General features: G+C 39.8%; 1 long non-coding RNA gene across 1 annotated transcript in view; it reads left to right on the plus strand.

Moving 5' to 3' along the window:
* The window catches only part of LOC147583409 (uncharacterized), a 140,985-nt gene that overhangs the window by 49,201 nt on the left and 76,904 nt on the right, over positions 1–14,880 (plus strand). The window lies entirely within an intron of this gene.

Here is a 14,880-nt window from a genome sequence, read left to right on the forward strand (position 1 = left end):
TTAAAAATGTATAATCAATCAAACTGACACGTCTGTGGAATGATAGGGTTCGTAGATAACAAACAAAATCAATTCTCAGCTGATTAACTCTTATTTTTTCCATAATTCTGCTTTGGGATAAGAGGAAGAAAATTTGGCAGGAAGCAGGGATGAGCCACAAGAAAATTGTCCTCCAGAACCATCTGCCTTGGATGGAATTTGTTGTGCATTGGGAGGATGTGGATTGAGAGTCTGGCAATGCTGGTGTAACTCTGATGTGGATGCCTTATCTCCAGCTAGTATTAATTAACCTATTTTATTTTTTTAGGTTTATTTATTTTGAGAGAGACAGAGACAGACTAAGTGGGGGAGGGGCAGAGAGAGAGAGAGAGGGAGAGAGAGAATCCCAAGCAAGCTCTGCGCTGTCAAGGCAGAGCCCAACAGGAGGCTTGAACCCACAAACCATGAGATCATGACCTGAGCTGAAACCTAGAGTGGAACACTTAACCAACTGAACCATCAAGGCACCCACCCCTTAATTAACCTATTTTAAATGTATAATTCTGTTTACCTTTATTTTTTTTATTTTTCATCTCTTTATTCTCTCTTTTGTTCGTGGTTGTCCTCTTTCTTTCATTTTTGGTTTTTGTTTTATTTTGTTTCGTTTGTTCTGTTTTGTTTTTTATTCTCTAGAGCTTGCTAAATAAAGTGTGGGTTTAGATACCAGAATGGATTCATTCAAATCCTTGCCCTACCACTGGCCAGCAGGTATTCAACATTTATATTTGAAATATAGAATAGAAAATATTTAATAATACATGTGACATACTGGCATATCATAAGAAAGATAGCTATTGTCTTTAACCACAAATTTGCAATGCTCAAAATATCAACGTTGCGCAATCATTCAGTGAACTCCGGACAATTCTATGGTATTTTCTCTGTGCTCCCCACTTTTCTTCTTTAAACTCCTTTCCCTATTCTTTACCTCTCTCTTCCTATCTTTTATTGTACCGTTTTTTCTTCCCCCAACCCCTGCCCTGAGTCATCTGCTTTGAAGATCTCCTCTTTGAAGACTTTCTTGATTCTATAGGCAAGATTTAATCTGAATGTCCCACTTGATTCTCCTATACTGTTCTGTAAATACCTTTATCTTGGCACTTATCTCATTTTAATGAAAATTTCTATTTATACATGTTTTTGAAACACACACTGCAAACTAATTGAGGTAATGACCATGGCCATTGTTGGTGGATCTTCAAAGTCTCTCATGTTAATTCTTGAGTGTCATCTGGCCTACCTTCCCCCCTCTCCTCTTCTTTTCTTCCCTCTACCTACATTGTCTCATTTTTCTACTTTTTGTTTTTGTATCCTTGCTTTCTCTTTCCCATTGGATCTGTCACTCTTGTTTTATTCTCTTTCTGACTCCATTATTATGGCCAAGCAAAAAGATCTTCAGTACTCCTGTGGTCTCCACTTTCCTTGTCCTTTTCACTGCTATCCACAAGTTCTTAGAAAATATTTTTGGTTGTTTTCCTCACTTCCTAGGATACCCATTTACTTTGTGATCATTTTGTTACAGGATTCTTTACCTCAAAACGAGGAATTCATTGTCTCACTGTTTTGAAGAATGAAGAGGTGGACACAAAATGAGCATCAGGCAAAAGTTGACTAGAGTATAAGATCAGAGAGGAAGAATAGTATGAAAGCTCTCTTTACAGAGATGGGGCATTTGAAGGTGACTATCTGGGGCTATAGGCGAGGGTCCTTGTTTTATAAAGATCTCATCAGCCCTCTCCACGGTTTCCCTCTCAGGTCCTACCCTTATTGGCTTGAGAGCTCTAGGTGCTGGGTTGTCCATCCTGATTGTCTCACTTGCATTGTATGAGGGGTGGCCTATGGCCCTCTCACTTCTTTATTGTTTACATTTATTTATTTTTGAGAGACAGAGAGACAGAGCATGAGTAGGGGAGGGGCAGAGAGAGGGAAACACGGAATCCGAAGCAGGCTCCAGGCTGTGAGCTGTCAGCACAGAGCTCAATGCGGGGCTTGAACCCACAAACCGTGAGATCGTGACCTGAGCCGAAGTTGGACATTTAACCGACTGAGCCACCCAGGCGCTCCTGGCCATATCACTTATTATAATAAAATATGTTTTATTTTTAGTTGGGTCTTTTGTCAAATTCCTGAGGGAAACCTGAGGAAGAATAGGTAGTGTCTATCACATTCTTAAGAGGAACCTTACGCTGGAGGGAGTGCTGCTGTCCTCAGACACTCCCAGTATTGATCCAAAATATGTGTTTTTTCCCCGCACACAGGGACCTCAGGTCCTAACCTTTGCCTCTCTGCCTACCGAATCCTATCTTTTCCTATCATCATTTCAGAACATTTGAAAGGTAATTTTTAAATATTATTTTAGTTTCCTTTCACTGCAGGCATAAGATGTTTCTTCTTCAGTCTGACCATGCTTAAATCTAGAAGTGCTCTAATCCACTAATCCTCCTTACCCCCGTATCCAGGCAAAAGAACTTGCAAAAACTTAGTCCTCTTTAAATACTTGTATTTGTCAAAATGTAAGAGAAATAATTCTGGCTAAGATCACCAAAGAATAGAGATGTGACCAATAGAGATTTAGTTCAACTTCAGTTGGGTTGGGTGCTCAGTAACCATCAACTCACTTGAACATGAATGAAGGGGAGCCCTTGGAACAAACTGACATGTTAATCCTAAAGAAACCTAGCTTTGCCATTTCCCAATGTAGCTGATAAATTGCATTCAATTCACTTAAATAATATGAATGGTCGATTTCCCTTTGTATATAAATTGGGAATCTCTAAAGTTTTTTTTCCTTGGAATAACTCCTGATTACCACCTCTCTTAATAGGTACAATAGTAAAGGATGAATAAACAACACGTTTTTCCAGTGCCAGTGGAATTCTCAGAATTCTTAATCTAGAAGATAAATCTGCCAATATCTTATTTCCTTTTGTCAGTATAAATTATCCAATCTATGAAGGTCTCAGTTGCCTCATCTGGGATATGATGTGGATAGCCTGACTAACATCTGGGACTATTCCAATAGTTGAGAGCTAAGCCAAACACAATGGCTTGTTTAATAATTAATCTGGTCCTGTCAAAGATCAAACATTCATATCCATATATATTGCAACACACTGACTTTCACAGTACAAAGTAACACAATACTTTCACACATAATTAAGGTCACTATGGCATGGTTTTAGGTTTTCACTTTTCTTAGACAGGGACTGTAGATCAATGGATTTCTTTCTCTGCCTTTTTAGTAGTAAAGGTCTTTCCTAATATCTTGAACTTTAAGAGATAGGTAGGATTTTCACATGTGGGCCTTATGTGGGCTGTTTCATGTGGGAGGGACAATGTGAGCAAAGGCAGAGGGAAGAATGGCTTTTGAGAACAGCATGTGATTTTTACATGGGGAGAGAAGCATTTCTTCTTTTTTTAAATCTTATTTTTATTTTAACATGTATTTACTTTGAGAGAAGAGAGAGAAAGAGAGAACAAGTGAGGGAGGAGCAGAGAGAGAGAGGGAGAGAAATAATCCCAAGCAGGCTTGGCGCTGTCAGCATACAGCCTGACACGGGGCTTGATCTCATGAATCGTGATATCACGACCTGAGCCAATCTCCCAAGTTGGATGTTTAACCAACTGAGCCACCCAGGTGACCCAAGAGAAGCATTTCACAGTCTCTGTCCCGCAGAACACTGGTTTTAAATGATATTAATGTAGTTCTGAGGCAACAGCATCTGGGGAAAAAAAGTGTAACACATCCCCTCGTGATATTCAACTTACACATTGTTGCCCTATAGACTCTGAGAAGTTTTGAAGGAAAGAATTAATTAACTTGTTTAATTCCATCTGAGTCAAAGTTACTTGACAACTGAACCCTTTTTTCAGAGCAAACCCCCAATCAGCTTAATGGAACTATATTTTGTGGAAGGCCAGTTTGAGAAATGCTGATATAGAACTTAGGGTATTGCAGGGTTGGGACAAGCATATAATTTCTTTTCTCATAATATTTCACTGTTTAATGACGTGGCATTTATCACTTTGCAAGAATTGGTTTTTAGCCTTCTGCTTTTATTTGTCTCATTATGCCCCTTAAAAAACTCAAGAATTCTGGTGTCTTCATCTCTCACGCAGTCACTGAGAGTTCTGAAGTATGTTTCATGGCACTGGGCATTTACCACTCATTTCTACCAGATTCCTTTCCTCTGACTTCAAACTTGTCATGAATATGAGCTAATTTTTTTCTTAACTTCTAGTGTCAAAACCAGCTACCTCTCATGTTCACTGTCTTATGGTCATAAGACACAGTATTAAATAAGGTGATGTGTATAAACATAGCTCAGGAATTGACACGTAGCATATTCTTGATAAAATTGTATTTCCTTCCTTTGTTCAAAGGTATCCAAACACTGCCAAAGTTCTTAAAATAAAGTAGAGTCATCTAATTTATCCAGCTCATCCAACCATCCAAAGTTGATCTTTTTTCTTACGCACATGGCCCTTTATTTCCAATAGTGACATTCTATTCCATGGTGAGTACATTATAAGTTATTACTGCATTAATACCTTGGCTATTCCTTGACTAAGGTAAAGTTCTCCTCACTCAACTGACACCCTCACTATCCTAATGGATTTTTTAAAGGTATAAGTGGAAACAATAAACATCCGTTGCACTGATCATAAATGAATTTTTACATCTTTATACGCCCATGCATTTGACAGCAGGTCAAGGTATTATAAAACACTTCTAGTGCCCTGATATGCCCTCTGTCACTTCCTCCAACCCTATATCCCTCAGAAGTAATCCCTATACTGACCTCTATCACCATACACCATATAGTAGGAAATAGCATGTACTCTCTTAAGTCTGGTAACTTGGCACCTATCAAGTACATCAGTAGTTTATTTCTTTTATTGTGTGCCCCTAATTATTTAAAACCAAACATACTGTGTCAAAGCACCACTGCTTTCTAAATATTATTACACTAATCTACACCTTCAGGGACACACCACAGCCTCTGTCTTTCCACCTACTTCCTCTTTGGTCTAAATTCTATTTTACTTAACCAATCTCAGCCAGCCTTGCTGCCACTATTCCCCAACACTCCACTGCTGTGGTCATCAGGTTTGCTCCTTATTTCATACACCATCTATGCTCATTCCTGACACTGCTAGTTCCCTGTCTTGACAGCCCTTTGTTCTTCTCCTTACATAACTGTTTAAGACTCAACCAGGACTCTACCTATTATCAGAAGCCTTCTCAGAAGATCTCACTGATTTTTTGGAATTCTATTTTAATAAACTCCCTAGCAAGTGTAATCTGTGTCTGCTGATCTGGTAATTGATTACCCACAGTTCCCATCAATTAGTGTTGGCTTTCCATTTGTGTTATTATTGTTTACAAAAGCAGATTTTAATGACTTGAACCAAAAAACAATGCCATTTTCTTTTTTAGTGCAAGGATCTGTGATACTAAATTAAATTAATCTGCTTTTCCCTCACTTCTCATTCACCCTTAGCACTTGTCAGACATAAAAGCACAAATGACACTTACTGGTTAATAGGTTTTCCAGCCCTTGGTTCTGGTTCCTAGGTCTAAGCTGTACCTCTAAAGTACTAATGACTACTTTCTAATTGTCATGCAACCCAGGAATTAGCTAAATCATTATGAACTTAGAAATACATCTTATAAGAAGATCTTATAAGAAAACCAAATGGATATCATAAGCTTAGGTCCAAGGGAGAGATGTTATGTGAGTCATAGGTCAATGGGGCTCATACTTAGTGATTTGCTCTTCCAATTTTCCATTGTAATTAAGAAAGGAATATGCAAATATATTATTAATATTTAACAGTGTTGATAAAAAGAAAAAAAGAGAGAGAGGAAGGGAGGGATAAGGTATTTTGAGAGCTTTGTGGAATTTATGAACACATATGATTAGATGGGGAAATGGAAGAAATAAGGGCCAGCAACCCACAAATGAGCTCTGAAAAAGAGAAAAGAACTCATCTGGTTTGCAAGTAGGGACTCTTGCCCTACAGAATCTAGAAAATCTCCACAACCTGAGCAGTGTTGGCAGAGGCCAACTTAAAGGCCTTGAGAAATGCTGCAAAACCCTCACACAGAAAAACTTGTCACTCATCTAGCTCCTCCTGATATGCATACATTTATTAAAGTCAGGTCTTTGCTGTGTGGATTTCTTCTTTGGGCAATTAGGTCAAATCAAAAAAAGCCAACTTAGGTTGCCAGAGTAAATAAAGAGAAGAAACATAAAAAAAGAACACATCACTCATCTGTAATTTTCCCCAATGTGCTTAGCCTCCATGATAACGTCTTACCTACATGCCACTGATAACACAGGAACTAGATTGAGCAATCAGGTAAACAAGTCCCTATAGAAACTTAATTAACAGAGAAAATAAAAAATAACTTTAAACACAAAACTCATAAATTTGAAAAGTTGAGGTGATAGTTCAATAATAAAAATAAGATCTAGTGAGGGCTGAGAAATTTTAGAAAAACTGGATAGAGAAAGAGAACATCTGTTTGTAGGCACCAGAATGTTAGAAAAAAGCAAAGATATATGGGCCAAATTCTGAAGAGAAGGGAAAACATAGGCACAAGCTTGAAATTTGGCACAGCTTTTCTCCTGGGGCATTTGCTGATTCAAAACTTTTGAATTTTTTTTTAAAAATAATTCAGTCCTTGGCCTGAGAAGCCAAGGGCTTCAAAAGACAGTAAGCACAGAAGCCAAGTGACAAGAGTTCCAGCAAAAAGCAACATGTAAGAAACTGACAAGCAGAGCATATCTCAGGTAATCTCATAGGGCTGGGGAAACAATGAAGTTTAAAGCTCAACAAGTAAAAGGTACTTGGGAGCAGGGGGATATCAGACTTTAAAAAAAGTGGTAATCCCAAGGGCCATACTCTAGATCAGCCTTCACAAAGAAAGAAGACTAGCTTTAAATGAGGTCAAACTGGGGTGCCTGGGTGGCTCAGTCTGTTGAGCGTCCAACTTCAGCTCAGGTCGTGATCTCATGGTTCATGTGTTCGAGCCACACATCGGGCTCTGTGCTGACAGCTCAGAGCCTGGAGTCTGCTTCAGATTCTTTCTGTCTGTCTGTCTCTCTCTCTCTCTGCCTCTCCCATGGTCATGCTGTGTCTCTCTCTGTGTCTCAAAAATAAATAAACATTAAAAAAATAGCAAATAAACAAACAAATAAATAAAATTAAGCCTGGTATTCAAAAAAAAGTAAAATAAAATAACTTGCCATATCAGGAAAAAAACCTAAATGATCAAAAACTAAGGAAAAAAACTACAGGCACAGCAGGTATTGGATATATTTGACATTTTTTAAGTTTTTATTTAAATTCAGTTAGTTAACAAACAGTATAGTATTGGTTTCAGGTGTAGAATATAGTGATTCATCAGTTCCATACAACACCTTGTGCTCATCACAAGTGGCCTCCTTAATACACATCACTTATTTAACCCATCCTCCCATCCACCTCCCTTCAAGTAACCACCAGTTTGTTCTCTGTAGTTAAGATTCTGTTTCTCAGTTTGCTTCTCTTTTTTCCCCCTGCTATGTTCTTTTATTTTCTTAAATTTCACATATGTGTGAAAACATATGGTATTTGTCTTTCTCTGACTGACTTATTTTGCTTGAAATAATACTTACGTTGCAAATATAAGGTTTCATTTTTATGGCTGAGTAATATTCCATTATATGTATATACATAAATACTACACATCTTTATCCATTCATCAGTTGATGGACAATTGGGCTCTTTCTGTAATTTGGCTATTGCTGATAATGCTACTGCTATAAACACTGGGGTATATGTATCCATTCGCGTTAGTAACTTTGTATCCTTTGGGTAAATATCTGGTAGTGTAATTGCTGGATGGTAGGGTAGGTCTATTATTTTTTTAAATTTTTAACGTTTATTTATTATTGAGAGACAGAGCATGAACAGGGGAGGGGCAGATAGAGAGGGAGACACAGAACCGGAAGCAGGTTTCAGGCTCCTACCTGTCAGCACAGAGCCTGACGCGGGGCTCTAACACACGAGCTGTGAGATCATGACCTGAGCCAAAGTCCGACGACGAACCCACAGAGCCACTCAGGGGCCCAGGATAGTTCTATTTTTAACTTTCTGAGGAACCTCCATATTGTTCTCCAGAGTGGCTACACCAGTTTGCATTCCCACCAACAGTGTAAGAAGATTCCCCTTTCTCCATATCGTCACCAACACCTGTTGTTTCCTGTGTTTTAGCCATTCTGAGTGGTGTCAGGTGTTATCTCACTAAAGTTTTGATTTGTATTTCCCTGATGATAAATGATGTTGAGCATCTTTTCATGTCTTTGTTCGAATTTATTTTTGTGTATGGTATAAGAAAGTCATCCAGTTTCATTCTTTTTCATGTTGCTGTGCAGTTTTCCCAACACCATTTGTTGAGAAGACTGTCTTTTCTCCATTGGATATTCTTTCCTGCTTTGTGAAAGATTAACTGACCATCTAGTTGTGTGTTCACTTCTGGGTTTTCTATTCTGTTCCATTGACCTATGTGTCTGTTTTTGTGCCAGTACCATACTATCTTGATCACTACAGTTTTGTAATATAGCTTGAAGTCTGGGATTGTGATGCCTCCAGCTTTGCTTTGCTTTTTCAAGATTGCTTTGGCTAGTCATTTGTGGTTCCATACAAATTTTAGGATTGTTTGCTCTATCTCTGTGAAAAATAGTGGTAGTATTTTGATAAGGATTGCATTAAATGTATAGATAGCTTTGGGTAATATACTCATTTTAACAATGTGTGTTCTTCTAAACCACGGGCATGACATATTTTTCCATTTCTTTGTGTCATCTTCAATTTCTTCTATCAGTGTCATATAGTTTTCAGTGTATAGATCTTTTACTTCTTCGGTTAGATATATTCCTAAATATGTTATGGGTTTTGGTGTAATTGTCAATGGTACTATTTCCTTGATTTCTCTTTCTGCTGATTCATTATTGGTCTATAGAAATGCAACAGATTCTGTACATTGATTTTGTATTCTACAACTTTACTGAATTCGTGTATCTGTTCTAGCAATATTTGGTGGATTCTTTTGGGCTTGCCATATAGAGTATTGTGTCATCTGAAAATAGTGAAAGTTTAACTTTTTCTTTGCCAATTTGGATGACTTTTATTTCTATTTGTTGTCTGATTGCTGTGGCTAGGACTTCCAGTACTATGTTAAATAACAGTGGTAAGAGTGGACCTCTTGTCACATTCCTGAACTTTAGGGAAAATCTCTCAGTTTTTTCTCCATTAATATTATTATCTGTGGGTTTTTCCACTTACGGACTTTAGTAAGTTTTTTTTTTTCCCTCTAGCCTTATTCCTTATTTTGTTAATTTTTGTTTTGTTTTGTTTTGTTTTTAATATCATGGATAGATGTTGTACTTTGTCAAGTGCTTTTTCTGCATCTATTGAAAGGATAATATATGGTCAGGGAAGATGGCGGCGTAGGAGGACGCTGGGCTCACCACGCGTCCTGCTGATCACTTAGATTCCACCTACACCTGCCTAAATAACCCAGAATACCGCCAGAGGATTAGCAGAACGGAGTCGCCGGAGCCAAGCGCAGACGAGAGGCCCACGGAAGAGGGTAGGAAGGGCGGCGAGGCGGTGCGCGCTCCACGGACTGGCGGGAGGGAGCCGGGGCGGAGGGGCGGCTCGCGGGCCAAGCAGAGCCCCCGAGTCTGGCTTGCAAAAAGCGGAGTGGCCTGACGGACTGTGTTCCGACAGCAAGCGCGACTTAGCGTCTGGGAGGTCATAAGTTAACAGCTCTGCTCAGAAAGCGGGAAGGCTGGAGGACAAAGGAAAGGAGAGCTGCTGAGCCCCCGGACGACAGAGCTCAGTTTGGTGGGGAACAAAGGCGCTCGCCAGCGCCATCTCCCCCGCCCATCCCCCAGCCAAAATCCCAAAGAGAACCAGTTCCTGCCAGGGAACTTGCTTGCTCCGCGCAAACACCCAACTCTGCGCTTCTGCGGAGCCAAACCTCCGGCAGCGGATCTGACTCCCTCCTGCTGCCACAGGGCCCCTCCTGAAGTGGATCACCTAAGGAGAAGCAAGCTAAGCCTGCCCCTCCTGCCCCTGTGCACCTTGCCTACCCACCCCAGCTAAGACACCAGATCCCCAGCATCACAAGCCTGGCAGTGTGCAAGTAGCCCAGACGGGCCACCCCACCCCACAGTGAATCCCGCCCCTAGGAGAGGGGAAGAGAAGGCACACACCAGTCTGACTGTGGCCCCAGCGGTGGGCCGGGGGCAGACATCAGGTCTGACTGCGGCTCCGCCCACCAACTCCAGTTATACACCACAGCACAGGGGAAGTGCCCTGCAGGTCCTCACCACGCCAGGGACTATCCAAAATGACCAAGCGGAAGAATTCCCCTCAGAAGAATCTCCAGGAAATAACAACAGCTAATGAGCTGATCAAAAAGGATTTAAATAATATAACAGAAAGTGAATTTAGAATAATAGTCATAAAATTAATCGCTGGGCTTGAAAACAGTATAGCTGACAGCAGAGAATCTCTTGCTACAGAGATCAAGGGACTAAGGAACAGTCACGAGGAGCTGAAAAACGCTTTAAACGAAATGCAAAACAAAATGGAAACCACCACGGCTCGGATTGAAGAGGCAGAGGAGAGAATAGGTGAACTAGAAGATAAAGTTATGGAAAAAGAGGAAGCTGAGAAAAAGAGAGATAAAAAAATCCAGGAGTATGAGGGGAAAATTAGAGAACTAAGTGATACACTAAAAAGAAATAATATAGGCATAATTGGTATCCCAGAGGAGGAAGAGAGAGGGAAAGGTGCTGAAGGGGTACTTGAAGAAATAATAGCTGAGAACTTCCCTGAACTGGGGAAGGAAAAAGGCATTGAAATCCAAGAGGCACAGAGAACTCCCTTCAGACGTAACTTGAATCGATCTTCTGCACGACATATCATAGTGAAACTGGCAAAATACAAGGATAAAGGGAAAATTCTGAAAGCAGCAAGGGGTAAACGTGCCCTCACATATAAAGGGAGACTTATAAGACTCGTGACTGATCTCTCTTTTGAAACTTGGCAGGCCAGAAAGAATTGGCACGAGATTTTCAGTGTGCTAGACAGAAAAAATATGCAGCCGAGAATCCTTTATCCAGCAAGTCTGTCATTTAGAATAGAAGGAGAGATAAAGGTCTTCCCAAACAAACAAAAACTGAAGGAATTTGTCACCACTAAACCAGCCCTACAAGAGATCCTAAGGGGGACCCTGTGAGACAAAGTACCAGAGACATCACTACAAGCATAAAACATACAGACATCACAATGACTCTAAACCCATATCTTTCTATAATAACTTTGAATGTAAACGGATTAAATGCGCCAACCAAAAGACAGAGGGTATGAGAAGGGATAAGAAAACAAGACCCATCTATTTGCTGTCTACAAGAGACTCATTTTAGACCTGAGGACACCTTTAAATTGAGAGTGAGGGGATGGAGAACTATTTATCATGCTACTGGAAGCCAAAAGAAAGCTGGAGTAGCCATACTTATATCAGACAAACTAGACTTTAAATTAAAGGCTGTAACAAGAGATGAAGAAGGACATTATATAATAGTGACAGGGTCTATCCATCAGGAAGAGCTAACAATTATAAATGTCTATGCGCCGAATACCGGAGCGCCCAAATATATAAAACAATTACTCATAAACATAAGCAACCTTATTGATAAGAATGTGGTAATTGATGGGGCGCCTGGGTGGCGCAGTCGGTTAAGCGTCCGACTTCAGCCAGGTCACGATCTCGCGGTCCGTGAGTTCGAGCCCCGCATCAGACTCTGGGCGGATGGCTCGGAGCCTGGAGCCTGTTTCCGATTCTGTGTCTCCCTCTCTCTCTGCTCCTCCCCCGTTCATGCTCTGTCTCTCTCTGTCCGAAAAATAAATAAACGTTGAAAAAAAAAATTAAAAAAAAAATAAAAAAAAAAGAAGAATGTGGTAATTGCAGGGGACTTTAACACCCCACTTACAGAAATGGATAGATCATCTAGACACACGGTCAATAAAGAAACAAGGGCCCTGAATGACACATTGGATCAGATGGACTTGACGGATATATTTAGAACTCTGCATCCCAAAGCAACAGAATATACTTTCTTCTCGAGTGCACATGGAACATTCTCCAAGATAGATCATATACTGGGTCACAAAACAGCCCTTCATAAGTTTACAAGAATTGAAATCATACCATGCATACTTTCAGACCACAATGCTATGAAGCTTGAAATCAACCACAGAAAAAAGTCTGGAAAACCTCCAAAAGCATGGAGGTTAAAGAACACCCTACTAACGAATGAGTGGGTCAACCAGGCAATTCGAGAAGAAATTAAAAAATATATGGAAACAAACGAAAATGAAAATACAACAATCCAAACGCTTTGGGACGCAGCGAAGGCAGTCCTGAGAGGAAAATACATTGCAATCCAGGCCTATCTCAAGAAACAAGAAAAATCCCAAATACAAAATCTAACAGCACACCTAAAGGAAATAGAAGCAGAACAGCAAAGGCAGCCTAAACCCAGCAGAAGAAGAGAAATAATAAAGATCAGAGCAGAAATAAACAATATAGAATCTAAAAAAACTGTAGAGCAGATCAACGAAACCAAGAGTTGGTTTTTGAAAAAATAAACAAAATTGACAAACCTGTAACCAGGCTTCTCAAAAAGAAAAGGGAGATGACCCAAATAGATAAAATCATGAATGAAAATGGAATTATTACAACCAATCCCTCAGAGATACAAACAATTATCAGGGAATACTATGAAAAATTATATGCCAACAAATTGGACAACCTGGAAGAAAGGGACAAATTCCTGAACACCCACACTCTTCCAAAACTCAATCAGGAGGAAATAGAAAGCTTGAACAGACCCATAACCAGCAAAGAAATTGAATCGGTTATCAAAAATCTCCCAACAAATAAGAGTCCAGGACCAGATGGCTTCCCAGGGGAGTTCTACCAGACGTTTAAAGCAGAGATAATACCTATCCTTCTCAAGCTATTCCAAGAAATAGAAAGGGAAGGAAAACTTCCAGACTCATTCTACGAAGCCAGTATTACTTTGATTCCTAAACCAGACAGAGACCCAGTAAAAAAAGAGAACTACAGGCCAATATCCCTGATGAATATGGATGCAAAACTTCTCAATAAGATACTAGCAAATCGAATTCAACGGCATATAAAAAGAATGATTCACCATGATCAAGTGGGATTCATTCCTGGGATGCAGGGCTGGTTCAACATTCGCAAATCAATCAACGTGATACAGCACATTAACAAAAAAAAAGAGAAAAACCATATGATCCTGTCAATCGGTGCAGAAAAGGCCTTTGACAAAATCCAGCACCCTTTCTTAATAAAAACCCTTGAGAAAGTCGGGATAGAAGGAACATACTTAAACATCATCAAAGCCATTTATGAAAAGCCCACAGCTATCATCATCCTCAACGGGGAAAAAATGAGAGCTTTTTCCCTGAGATCAGGAACACGACAGGGATGCCCACTCTCACCGCTGTTGTTTAACATAGTGTTGGAAGTTCTAGCATCAGCAATCAGACAACAAAAGGAAATCAAAGGCATCAAAATTGGCAAAGATGAAGTCAAGCTTTCGCTTTTTGCAGATGACATGATATTATACATGGAAAATCCGATAGACTCCACCAAAAGTCTGCTAGAACTGATACATGAATTCAGCAAAGTTGCCAGGATACAAAATCAATGTACAGAAATCAGTTGCATTCTTATACACTAACAATGAAGCAACAGAAAGACGAATAAAGAAACTGATCCCATTCACAATTGCACCAAGAAGCATAAAATACCTAGGAATAAATCTAACCAAAGATGTAAAGGATCTGTATGCTGAAAACTATAGAAAGCTTATGAAGGTAATTGAAGAAGATTTAAAGAAATGGAAAGACATTCCCTGCTCATGGATTGGAAGACTAAATATTGTCAAAATGTCAATACTACCCAAAGCTATCTACACATTCAATGCAGTCCCAATCCAAATTGCACCAGCATTCTTCTCGAAGCTAGAAGAAGCAATCCTAAAATTCATATGGAACCACAAAAGGCCCCGAATAGCCAAAGTAATTTTGAAGAAGAAGACCAAAGCAGGAGGCATCACAATCCCAGACTTTAGCCTCTACTACAAAGCTGTCATCATCAAGACAGCATGGTATTGGCACAGAAACAGACACATAGACCAATGGAATAGAATCGAAACCCCAGAACTAGACCCACAAACGTATGGCCAACTCATCTTTGACAAAGCAGGAAAGAACATCCAATGGAAAAAAGACAGTCTCTTTAACAAATGGTGCTGGGAGAACTGGACAGCAACATGCAGAAGGTTGAAACTAGACCACTTCCTGACACCATTCACAAAAATAAACTCAAAATGGATAAAGGACCTGAATGTGAGACAGGAAACCATCAAAACCTTAGAGGAGAAAGCAGGAAAAGACCTCTCTGACCTCAGCCATAGCAATCTCTTACTCGACACATCCCCAAAGGCAAGGGAATTAAAAGCAAAAATGAATTACTGGGACCTTATGAAGATAAAAAGCTTCTGCACAGCAAAGGAAACAACCAACAAAACTAAAAGGCAACCAACGGAATGGGAAAAGATATTTGCAAATGACATATCGGACAAAGGGCTAGTATCCAAAATCTATAAAGAGCTCACCAAACTCCACACCCGAAAAGCAAATAACCCAGTGAAGAAATGGGCAGAAAACATGAATAGACAC

The sequence above is a fragment of the Puma concolor genome, chromosome A2, assembly GCF_028749965.1.
Source record: "Puma concolor isolate L17-30 chromosome A2, mPumCon1.1.hap2, whole genome shotgun sequence".
In the NCBI taxonomy this organism is placed as follows: domain Eukaryota; kingdom Metazoa; phylum Chordata; class Mammalia; order Carnivora; family Felidae; genus Puma; species Puma concolor.